This window comes from Protopterus annectens, chromosome 1.part2 (assembly GCF_019279795.1).
Source record: "Protopterus annectens isolate FY-2018-M chromosome 1.part2, PAN1.0, whole genome shotgun sequence".
In the NCBI taxonomy this organism is placed as follows: domain Eukaryota; kingdom Metazoa; phylum Chordata; order Ceratodontiformes; family Protopteridae; genus Protopterus; species Protopterus annectens.
This window is the reverse complement of record NC_056727.1, coordinates 1,058,827,505-1,058,840,958: the sequence shown is the minus strand read 5'-3', so window position 1 is coordinate 1,058,840,958 and position 13,454 is coordinate 1,058,827,505.

Below are 13,454 nucleotides of genomic sequence, written 5' to 3'. Positions count from 1 at the left end.
GTGGACTGCAGAATTGTGCATATTTACTGATAATGGTGGACTGTAGAAGTTTGACCAGACTTTTATGATGGAAATGTTCTGAATTGGGCAGTTTTGTCATTATTGGTGCATGCGTTTTGTTTCATTGTTTACTGAAAAAATGTTCAAAACAATAGGAAGGTGTATCAAAGGGCACATGTATGTTTCATATGCAAGGGGCCTATGATTTGAAAACAGCCCAGAATTAATCTTTATCTGCCACTGGTAAAATGTATTTTCTTTGAATGTGGGTTTCAATGCTGTTTCAATGAATGTGAGTTTCAAGGGCAGAGAAGTTTTAATGCTAAGTTTGTTTAGCAGATGTCTTAGTGTTTGTGCTGTAAAATGCAAAATAAAACTTTCAAATGAAGTCCAAATCTTCATAGAAATAAATCAGTATGCACATTAGTGTTTATGGTAAATGGAGTGAAATAGCCAAGTAATGGATCTTTGGAATGGCTGCAGGGGGAGGCTCCATTTGACCATGATTTTGTGAGGGGGAAGGGCGGCAAACTTAGACAGCCCCACCTGAACTATACCTCCCAACTGTCCAGATTCTCAAAGAATGAATAGATTTTTGCTTCTTATTTTTGGTTTGTTCCTCATAAAATTTGTGGTTTTCTGGCAAATCATTTAGGAATTAAGTCACTAAACAATGATACACCAAGTTTCAGACTTCATAACCTTCAGAAAAATGCATGCTAAAGTAAGACCTGTTATTCTATCAACTGTCTCAGTTTATACAAGAGCAATTTTTAGTACTGTTTATATGTTCCCCCAATATATTTGACCTTGTCCAAATTTATTGCATTCACAGGTTGAGAGGTACATGCAAATAAATTGCTTTATAGAATTAGGCCTAGCCAAACCTCTCAACTGTCCCTGATTTTGGCTCAAAATGTTGCTCTTCCCCTAATAATCCCTCCGCAAAATAGCAATTTTGGAAGAAAACATGGAGGGTTTACAATTAAGAAATAACTGTAATAATTAGAGTTATAGATTACTTTTATTTCAGAAATGCATGTAGATTATTTTATTTTGTCAGCTGCTCAAGTTAACAGTACTAATATTAAAGTGTCCCTTCTTTGACAGGTTCCCAGCTATATTGTGTGGCTATTTTATATTTTTACATCACATTTTTGGTCCATTTTTCATAAAATTGTGGGTTTTTTTTTGTCAAATTAGTGACAGACCATTAAAGACTGAAGTTAGAAAATAATGACAGACATTTGAGTTTCAGATTTCATACCATTCAGAAAATTCATACTAATGCAAGACCTATTCTATTATCTTTCTAAGTTTATAAGAACAATATTTTAAAAACTGTCCTTATTTTTGGGCCTTTGTCCCACTTCTTTGTATGGCTTTGTCCAGATTTCTTACTCTGAGGTTGAGAGGTATGACAAATGTCAGGGTCATCACAGTCAGCCAGAGACATTTCAAATTGTAACATACTTGTTGCACCCCACTCCCCCATGTAGTGACTCTGGATGTGTCGAAGCAAGGCAAGGAGTAGTTATGCAGTGTAAATGTACAGAGTATCCCCCCCCCTCCCATCCAAGGTAGACACAAGTACTACAGTGGCTTTTCATCTGTCCTTGATTTTTGCAGACTGGTCTGGTTTCTGTCATTTTTTGTACTGTTGATTTATGCTTATTACTCAAAGTGCCTGTTGCTCTGTGTTTAAGTAGCAATACTTTAATGGCCATCAGGTAAGCTTGGCTGAGATTGTAAGATGCAAGTAAGCTTTAATAAGCAAAGAATTGTCAACACTGAAAGGCTTTCTTTTGTTACCATATAGAGAATACTTAACTAGATAATGTATAAGCCTTTGGTATTGAAATGCGTATGACAGTATTTGTAATAAGGGACAGGATTACATTATTTTAAGAAGCTTATTACACTTGGAGACTTCAGTCATCTCTGCAGGCTTTACCCATAAACTAAACAGAATGCCAATCGTGTGGTCCATAACTTGTACAGTAATCCTTTTAAGCAATGTATCTTGAGCTTATTTCTTGTTTGCTTTTCATTTTTTACTTTGATCATGTTTTCCCTATGAAACAAGTAGATAGTTGTCAGGCAGCAGGTCTTTTTTTTGGATAAGGAATATTTTTACAAGTGGGGGCATCAGAGATTTCTACTTTCAGCATGTTACTTGGTACTTTAATAAAGCTGAATATAAATTAGAACTGCAGTGCAAGAAGTGGTTTGAGTTTGAGTGCTGCTTGTTTTTCTTATACTCGATTTTGACTGGCATTCCAATAATGTATTTAAAAAAGAAATTTATTTTTTCATGCCTCACAACCTTTTTGTTTCCATCTAGATATTAAGTAAGCTGTCATGCAGCCAATGCATTGACATATTTTTATTCTTCTACACTTCATTTTGTCTCGATTGGATTCCTCATAATGACGGTTTGGTACCCACGGCAGTGTATTTAGTTAGTTTTTGTGGTTTTGAGCATAGCTCCTCCCCTTTCTAGTTGGCCACACCCCTTCCCATTGACCACACCCATTCAGCTGTCTCCTGCAGCCCTCCTTTGATTTGAAGTCACCAGCCGCCACTGTGGTAATGTATATTATTTTTTATTGTCCTAGCCAACTGCATCTTTTATTTTTAACTGTCAATTTGTTTATATCTGAATGAACATAAAACGTGTTCATGATACATAGATTAATTTCATTTAATCCTGACAGCTGCCATGAACATTACTGTGTAGACTCTTCAAGTTAAAAAAAAAAAAAAAAACACTGAAGAGTCTACAGTGATGTTCATGGCAGCCGTGAGCTGTCAGGATTAAATGAAATTAATCTATGTATCATGCATTGCCTTGTGTGTAAGCAAATCAAGTTAAAAAAAAAACACTGATTTGCTTACACACAAGGCAATGCATGCTGTTAATAAAATGAGTGAAGTGTGTAACAAAACCAAAACTGTTTTGTTGCATGCTTTAAAACAGAGGCCTGAAGTAAAAAAGAAAACCACTTGGGTTAACTAAAAAACAGAGGAAAGTTATGTAACTGAAGTGTGTGTGTGTAATGCCCCAGTTAACAAATGGTGGTGGATAGAGATAGTCAGGCTTGAACCCTGTACCTTGTATGGTGTTGTTAAGGACCTGAATTCCCTACCCACCACCATTTGTAAAACAAAATTGCAGATTTTTGCCTCATATTTTATCTGATCTGTTCCTCATAATATCTGTGGTTTCTAAATATTGCAATGCTTGATATTTGATGGTACACTGGTAGCATTGTTGCTTTACAGCTGCAGGTTCTTGGGTTTGATTCTTGGCTGGGGTGCCTTCTGTGTGGGGTCTGCATCTTCTCCCTGTGTTTGTGTGGGTTTGCTTTTGTGTCCTCCCATGTTATAAAGACATGTCTGCATTATTTCTTCCTGGGCCTCTGCTGAAAATATTTTTTTTGTTCCAAGTCAGATTGTCCTGATTAACAAATGTTAAATAAAATTGACAGGCATTTGAATTTCAGACTTCAGGTTTATCATGTTTAATCCCTTATATATTTGATGGTGCAGTGGTAGCATTGTTGTCTCACAGCTCTAGGTTTTCTGGTTTGATTCTTGGCTGGGGTGCCTTCTGTGTGGAGTCTGCATCTCATCCCTGTGTTTGTGTGGATTTGCTCTGGTGTCCTGCCATTTTACAAAGACGTGTCTGCAGTATTTCTCCCTGGTCCTCTGCTGAAAATTGTTTTTGTTCCATCAGAAGTAAAATTGACAGGCATTTGAATTTCAGACTTCATATTCTTCAGAAAATACATAGTAACACTTTTGGGACTGTATTACCCCATTATTGGCTTTGTCCAGGTTTTTTGTGCTAAGGTTGACAACTATGGCAAGAACTGAATTCACTGAATATTCCTGAGGGCTGTATTCCCTCATTACTGGGTTTGTCCAGGTGTTTTATGCTAAGAGGTTGACAGCTATGGTGAGAACTGAATTCATTAAATGATAGCCATTTAAGTTAGAGTCTTCCTCTCTTTCACAAAGCAGCTGATATGGCGTAGTGGTATGTTGCTCTGACTGTTTTGCACAGGGACATTGGCAGTAAAATGTATGGTGGTAACACAGCATTTTTCATTCACAAAGCAGGTGATTTGGCATAGTAGTATGTTGCTATGTCTCTTTTGCACAGGGACCTTGGCAGTAAAATGTATGGTGGTAACACAGCATTTTATTCTAGCAACTTTTCCAAGATTATACAAGCAATGTTTAATGTGTCCCTGGTTTTTGGCCGTTTGACCCCCCCCCCAATAAATTTGGCTTTTTCCAGATTTCTTGTGCTGCGAAGTTGAGATGCAGTTGAGTATTGAGTAGATTTTACAAGCAGCTGAGAGCTGCAGGGGAAGAGAAGTTTAGTGCTGCTTGCATTGTTAATAGTACAACAGGTTGTGTATTTGCTTTTGATACAGAAGGTTGTTGGTTCTACTCCCACAAGGAGTGAATGCTGCCATACTGAAAAACTTAACATACTAACTATGAGCCTGTTATCAGTTTGCCATCCATTCATTTCTTATTGCAGTATTACTAGCTTATTTTTAATGTAATATAGGCAAGTTATTCCTCAGGGGTATCAGACACTTTATTTTTCAATGAAACCATGAAATATAAAGGTGTTTGCTAGCAGCAACATCTTCATTAGTTACAGATTTATTTAATGTGGAATTTAGATACATTTTTTACTTCTTCAGAGATTGTGCATATTTACTGATAATGGTGGACTGCAGAATTGTGCATATTTACTGATAATGGTGGACTGTAGAAGTTTGAGTAGACTTTTATGATGGAAATGTTCTGAATTGGGCAGTTTTGTCATTATTGGTGCATGCGTTTTGTTTCATTGTTTACTGAAAAAATGTTCAAAACAATAGGAAGGTGTATCAAAGGGCACATGTATGTTTCATATGCAAGGGGCCTATGATTTGAAAACAGCCCAGAATTAATCTTTATCTGCCACTGGTAAAATGTATTTTCTTTGAATGTGGGTTTCGATGCTGTTTCAATGAATGTGAGTTTCAAGGGCAGAGAAGTTTTAATGCTAAGTTTGTTTAGCAGATGTCTTAATGTTTGTGCTGTAAAATGCAAAATAAAACTTTCAAATGAAGTCCAAATCATCATAGAAATAAATCAGTATGCACATTAGTGTTTATGGTAAATGGAGTGAAATAGCCAAGTAATGGATCATTGGAATGGCTGCAGGGGGAGGCTCCATTTGACCATGATTTTGTGAGGGGGAAGGGCGGCAAACTTAGACAGCCCCACCTGAACTATACCTCCCAACTGTCCAGATTCTCAAAGAATGAATAGATTTTTGCTTCTTATTTTTGGTTTCTTCCTCATAAAATTTGTGGTTTTCTGGCAAATCATTTAGGAATTAAGTCACTAAACAATGATACACCAAGTTTCAGACTTCATAACCTTCAGAAAAATGCATGCTAAAGTAAGACTTGTTATTCTATCAACTGTCTCAGTTTATACAAGAGTAATTTTTAGTACTGTTTATATGTTCCCCCAATATATTTGGCCTTGTTCAAATTTATTGCATTAACAGGTTGAGAGGTACATGCAAATAAATTGCTTTATAGAATTAGGCCTAGCCAAACCTCTCAACTGTCCCTGATTTTGGCTCAAAATGTTGCTCTTCCCCTAATAATCCCTCCGCAAAATAGCAATTTTGGAAGAAAACATGGAGGGTTTACAATTAAGAAATAACTGTAATAATTAGAGTTATAGATTACTTTTATTTCAGAAATGCATGTAGATTATTTTATTTTGTCAGCTGCTCAAGTTAGCAGTACTAATATTAAAGTGTCCCTTCTTTGACAGGTTCCCAGCTGTATTGTGTGGCTATTTTATATTTTTACATCACATTTTTGGTCCATTTTTCATAAAATTGTGTTTTTTTTGGCAAGTTAGTGACAAACCATTAAAGACTGAAGTTAGAAAATAATGACAGACATTTGAGTTTCAGATTTCATACCATTCAGAAAATTCATACTAATGCAAGACCTATTCTATTATCTTTCTAAGTTTATAAGAGCAATATTTTAAAAACTGTCCTTATTTTTGGGCCTTTGTCCCACTTCTTTGTATGGCTTTGTCCAGATTTCTTGCTCTGAGGTTGAGAGGTATGACAAATGTCAGGGTCATCACAGTCAGCCAGAGACATTTCAAATTGTGACATACTTGTTGCACCCCACTCCCCCATGTAGTGACTCTGGATGTGTCGAAGCAAGGCAAGGAGTAGTTATGCAGTGTAAATGTGCAGAGTACCCCCCCCCCCCCATCCAAGGTAGACACAAGTACTACAATGGCTTTTCATCTGTCCTTGATTTTTGCAGAATGGTCTGGTTTCTGTCATTTTTTGTACTGTTGATTTATGCTTATTACTCAAAGTGCCTGTTGCTCTGTGTTTAAGTAGCAATACTTTAATGGCCATCAGGTAAGCTTGGCTGAGATTGTAAGATGCAAGTAAGCTTTAATAAGCATACTGTTAAAGAATTGTCAACATTGAAAGGCTTTCTTTTGTTACCATGTAGAGAATACTTAACTAGATAATGTATAAGCCTTTGGTATTGAAATGCGTATGACAGTATTTGTAATAAGGGACAGGATTACATTATTTTAAGAAGCTTATTACACTTGGAGACTTCAGTCATCTCTGCAGGCTTTACCCGTAAACTAAACAGAATGCCAATCGTGTGGTCCATAACCTGTACAGTAATCCTTTTAAGCAATGTATCTTGAGCTTATTTCTTGTTTGCTTTTCATGTTTTACTTTGATCATGTTTTCCCTATGAAACAAGTGATAGTTGTCAGGCAGCAGGTCTTTTTTTTGGATAAGGAACATTTTTACAAGTGGGGGCATCAGAGATTTCTACTTTCAGCATGTTACTTGGTACTTTAATAAAGCTGAATATAAATTAGAACTGCAGTGCAAGAAGTGGTTTGAGTTTGAGTGCTGCTTGTTTTTCTTATACTTGATTTTGACTGGCATTCCAATAATGTATTTAAAAAAGAAATTTATTTTTTCATGCCTCACAACCTTTTTGTTTCCATCTAGATATTAAGTAAGCTGTCATGCAGCCAATGCATTGAAATATTTTTATTCTTCTACACTTCATTTTGTCTCGATTGGATTCCTCATAATGACGGTTTGGTACCCACGGCAGTGTATTTAGTTAGTTTTTGTGGTTTTGAGCATAGCTCCTCCCCTTTCTGGTTGGCCACACCCCTTCCCATTGACCACACCCATTCAGCTGTCTCCTGCAGCCCCCCTTTGATTTGAAGTCACCAGCCGCCACTGCTTCTTATGGAGGTGAATGAATTCAGACTGAAGGCACAGTAGTGCTTTCATATTACTCTGCTGGGAGATGCTGCGACTTTTTATTTTATATGGTTAAGAAACATGTCCAGTCATTATTAGGGCTCAGAGACAGTTTGAAAATGAGATTGTTTTTATTTAAAAAGGAAGTCCATCATGTTAACTTAAAAGACCACTACTCTAATTTTACCCTGTACATTTTTTCTACCTATGCTGATCTTTCTGAAGACAAATTAGGGAAGCTTTCAGTTGTGTACTCCATGATGTTAGACCCAGAGTTCAGTCCAGTTATCAGGCCAGCACTAAAATTCCAATAGCCATGCAGGACAATCAAAACTGAGTTAGATAAAATGGTGCAACAAGGTGTGATTTGTCCAGTAGACAAACCAACTGAATGGGTATCATCCATGGTGGCAGCTCATAAGAAAAGCTCAAATGACATCAGAATATATATTGATCCATGAGATTTGAACAATGTGCTAAAAAGACCTCATCATCCAATGAGCACAGTCAAAGAAGTTGTAGTCTTGATGCCAAATGCCATATTTTTTTCTGTCTTAGATGTGAAGAGTTAATTTTGGCAAATTCAGCTTGACAAAAAAATCCTCATTGCTCACTACATTCAGTACCTCTTTCGGCAGGTACAGATTTGTGAGAATGCCATTTGGGATAAATTCTGCAAGTGAAATCATTCAACGGGCAATGGAGCAAAATTTTCTGGGTATCCTTGTGCTATTATAGTCAATGACATACTAGTAGGAGGTCATGATAAAGCTGAGCATGATAGAAACCACAGAAAAGTTCTGGAAAGAGCACGTCAACTGAATCTTAAGCTCAAGCCACAGAAATGCAAATTCAGGCTACAAGAAGTTACTTATGTCGGTCATTTATTTACTAGTTAAGGCTTATGACCAGACCCTTCTAAGCAAACAGCCATTCTCAAGATGCCAGCCCCAAACAATGTTCAAGCTCTGCAATGCTTTCATGGCATAGTTAACCACCTAGGCAAGTTCATTCCAGACTTGTGCCAACTTTCAGCACCACTTAGAGAGCTGTCACATAAAGATGTATCATGGTCTTGGTTAGAGCAACACCAAAGAGCATTTGATGTCCTGAAACAGAGAATTGCCAGTCCACCAACTCTCAGATACTATGATATTCACAAACCACTTACCCTTTCATGTGATGCTTTGAAATTTGGTCTTAGTGCTGTCATACTACAAGAGGATCAGCCTGTTACCTATGCATCAATAACTTTTACCCAAACTGAAATGCAGTATGCCCAGATCGAGAAAGAGCTTTTGGCAATTGTGTTTGCATGTTTGAAGTTCCATGATTATGTTTATGGTAGACCTATCCAGATCAAAACAGACCACCAACCATTAGTCAGCTATTCTGAGAAAATGTATGCATTCAGATCCAGCCAAACTGCAATGCATGATGCTGAGATTGCAAAGTATAATTTCACTCTTGTCTACAAGAAAGACAAACTTCTTTATCTTGCTGATACATTGTCCAAAACACCCAGAAACACCACAGAACAGCAGGAGAATGAGAACTGAACCTTGATTTTGAAGTCACAGAAGTCAGAAATTTTTCTTCCACATGTCTTGATGAGCTGAGAAATCACTCAGCCACAGATCCTGTTTTACAAAGGTTCAACCACTTTATCAATCAAGGATGGCCATCAATGCAATCTAGTTTACCTCAAGAAGTGCAACTTTATTTTTCCATACAGGGATGCGATCTTATCTGCCAATGGTATCATTATGAAAGGTTCAAAAGTAATTGTTCCAAAGTCCTTGCAACAAGAGTATATTACTGTCTTGCATCATGGTCAGCCTGAGCTGACTCTATCAAAAGAGGGATGAGAGGTCTAGTATTTTGGCCTTCTATGTCACAAGACATTGAGAGAGCACTTTTATCTTGTTCAGTGTGTAATAGTACAAAGCTACATCAACAGAAGGAACCACTTCACCTAAACCAGATTCCCGAACTACCTTGGTCAACAGTAGCCACCGACATCTTTGAGTGGAATGGTCAACATTATTTGGTGTTAGTAGACTCTTACTCTGATAGGTTTAAGTTTGACCTACATCCTAATCAAGCATCCAATACTGTCATTACCAAGATAAAGTGTCATTTTGCAGTACATGGTAGTCCGCACAAAGTTATTTCTGACAATGGCACGCAGTTTACAAGCCAACAGTTCAAAAGATTTGCTGTAGAATGGGACTTTACTCATGTCATGAGTAGCCCTGAGTACCCGCAGTCAAACAGTCTGGCAGTTCAAAGTGCAAAACTGTTACTAGAGAAGTCAAAATGAGATAATAGTGATATTTTCCTGACTCTCCTGAATCTGAGAAATGTTCCTTATGATAAACATCCTGGTTCACCCACTCAGAGACTTCTGTCGCGACAAACCAGAACCACATTACCAGTCAGTAGTCAATTGTTGGTTTCATGTGTCAAGAACATCAGGTCAGTGAAAGCCAATCTGTTGAAGAAGCACCTAAGAAGCGCCTAACCCAGAAGTCCTACTACGATAAGAACAGCTAACCGCTCAATCCTTTATGACAAGGAGAAGTGGTAAGGCTACAAACTTCCAGAGGTTATGATCGGATTGGTGTCATGAAGAGTATTTCCCAAGAGCCGAGATCATACATTGTAGAATCACAAGGAGCAGACTTTAGGTGAAATCATAAACATTTAAGACCAGTGTCTGAGCCTATACCATAGCATATAGCCTGTGAGAAAGGCTCTTAATCTCAGAGTCAGTTGTTCGGTGTTTCAATTCCTGAGGAAGTTCCAGAGGACATTCCAATTCCTGTGAGGAATCCAGAAGTTGCTGATAAAAGTTGTTCACAGAAGACTATCCCTGTTGCTAAATTTAGTCCAGATTATTATGTTACGAGACTTGGTCATATCACTAAACCATGTAATAGATACAATGCAACTTGGACATGAACATTGTGTTATGTTTCTAATGCCTATAGTAATACATGTGTAACTCTAATATTGTTTTTACAAAGGGCAATCTTTTTAAGAGGGAAGATGTAGTTCAATGTGTGTGTGTATATACCTTTAAGAAGCTCTACAAGGGCTTGCACAAGCATATAAATACTGAGCACGTGCAAGCTAGACTGTCATTTTGTAGTAAGCTGTTGAGGTGTAAGCATGTATATATATATATATATATATATATATATATATATATATATATATATATATATATATATATATATATATATATATATATATATATATATATATATATATATATATATATATATATATATATATATATATATATATATATATATATATAAGGTCTGTCTGTTAATCAGTTTGTTTATATTTTATGATGCTGTTCTGCTATCCATCCTGATGTGTTTATATGTATTAACGCATCTAAACAAAATATCCCGTCTGCTTGTCATCTATGTTAGAGAGGGATATGCAGCACTCCTTCCTTCTTGTGGAGGGTAATTGCTGACTCAGGTAGATTTTATGTGTGTCTAGGTTTTGCCATTTGATCCTCTCATCTCCTCTCTTCTCCTCTCCGCTCCTCTCCTGTCCTCTGCTCTCACAGCATTGTGCTTATAAAAAAAAAAAAAAAAAAAAAAGAAGAGAGAGGAAAAAGTGGTTAACATTAGCAAACTCCAAGAGTTTTGAGATTATTTAATTGTTTGGCTTCACTGGTATAATGAACTATGCAGCTGGTGCTTTGTTATTTGTGACAACAGCTTTCGAATCTGTCTTGGATATTTTATTAATTTATACTCTCATACTACAGCTCTTGTACTAAGAGCAAAAAAAAAAAAAAAGAATCAACAAGGGTTCAGGGAAAAATTATTTAGGTTATGAGAGGAGTGCTGTCACTTATAGTTGGTTAGTTTCTTTTTGAGTTCTTCATTTACATTTTTGGTTGTCCGGGATTACATGTGCAGCCACGGGAATGATGTGTTTTTCCCTTGTGTACTCTTGGCTTTTCAGGTACTATGGAAAAAATCAGATTCCCACCAGATTGGGTGTTGGTTACTCATCTGAGATATCAGCCTTTTGAATCATCCATGATTTCCATCTTTAAACTATTCCCATGCTACATACCTATATAAAAGTTAAACTAATAATAATAATAATAATAATAATAATAATGCAGAGACAGAGAATACAATATTAATTTTTAAGGTAGCTTTTGGATTAATTAGGTAAGTATGTAATTGAACTGCTCAACATGCATGTGATGGAAATATGTAAAGGTTACTTTTTCCAGTTTTTCCTAGTATATTTTTTGTAGCTGGACCAACAGATTGCTTATCTGTAGTTTATAAGGTTTAAGGTTTGATTCTTGCAGATGGTTTATTTTTTTTTTTTTGGTGGACGTTTGCTATGTTGTATTTTAGGTAATTAAGGGGATTTCTTCTGATAGTGTAAACTTTCTGAGTTATCAGTTTAAACTGATGTTTTAAGGTAATTTTCACACTCTCTTCTCATGCTGAGTGATGTTCACTTACTTTAGGTGAGTGGCCCATATGTCGACCTCAGAAACATCAGTCATAAAAGGTTGACAAACCAAATGTTGATATGTTACCATGCATGCTTCTAGAAGGAACAAGAACCATGTTGCATGCAATTTCACACACAAACTAGCAAATAAAATATTTTATATTAAAATAAAAAGAAAGAAAAGAAAACTGAACTATATAAAAATTGCAATTATGGTATGCAACGTATGTTAAATCTGACACATTAAACTGAAGACTTTCAGTTTGTTTCATAGATAGCTATATTTTTACCTATGTATGTCTCCTACCCACTTTATTTCCTATTTTGGGGGTCTGGGTTTTATTTAGGCATCTTTAATAGTGTAATATTTAATGATGCAGGAGTCATAACAATAAAGACGTGCTGCTGGCACATAGCCTCATTGACTGAAGGCTTGTTTGAAGAATTCTCAGTCTGAGAGACATCACCAGCTAGAAGTTTCCAATTTAAATCAGACCAAGAAAACAAGGTCTTGTTCTACAGATGTAGAACCCAAGGATAGCAAGATGGCACCAAAGAAAGAAAAGGCAAATCTCAGAAAGATTCTCTGGAACCTCAAATTATAGACCAGCTGGAGTGATTCAGCCAGGTAATGAGGCTTGCCTGGATTGTTCTGTGGAGAGCAGTCTGAAGTTGATGAACACTTGAGGGTTTTTGGAAGCATTGTCCTAGGAAGGTAGAGGTAGGCTCTTTCAAATATGTATGGAAAAGGGGCTGAACAATTCACAATAGGTAGCTTCATTAAGTCCTTGTGTTGATATTATAGACACAGCTGTATCTAGTGGCATGTCCTTTCCCCAACTCTGATTAATGTTTTAACAGATGGGCTTTTGGGTTATATCATCCACAATGCCCATTGCTGATGCCATTAGGGTGATTCTTACTGAGGTTTGTGGATGGGGGGCAGGGTACACAAGGAGCATCTATTACATATATCTATTGCCATTGAATAAAAAAAATCCAAAGAGAATTTGTTAATATTTTTGATTTTTTTTTTTTTGATACTGATGGTATTTAGTGTATACTAGATTATAAGGAACTATTACCAAATAATTAGTGTTGGCTTTTACTGTATTGGGAAAAGGCAGTTTGGCAAGTTTAGAATAAGGAACAGGGAAAATCAGGTTATAAGTTTTATTTATCACATGGTTGCAATCATTTAAAAGGACCCACAATAGACTTCACGATTACTTATATATTTTTTAACTCTATGATAACCTATGAGCATTAGAGGTGGGTCTGTTAATAGGATGATAAGTTGTCTAAGATAAAAGAAGTTAACAAGTCACTAAAATGAGGGGAACATCAGGTGGATACATAGCAGGGACAATAACTGTAAGCCAAAGTTATTTTCTCTCAGAGGTCTTGATGAACTGGTTTTCAAGCCAAAGACTTGTTGGTCTTATAACACTGACAGGTGTGCTTGGCTGGCTTGTCTTTTTGTCCATGTTTACTCCCAGTCTGAGAGAGGGACTCCAGGTGGCAAATGGTGAGCTAAAGAGAAGCAAACATTTATTAGGCCATTTTCTGTTGTAAAGGGGAAAATTGT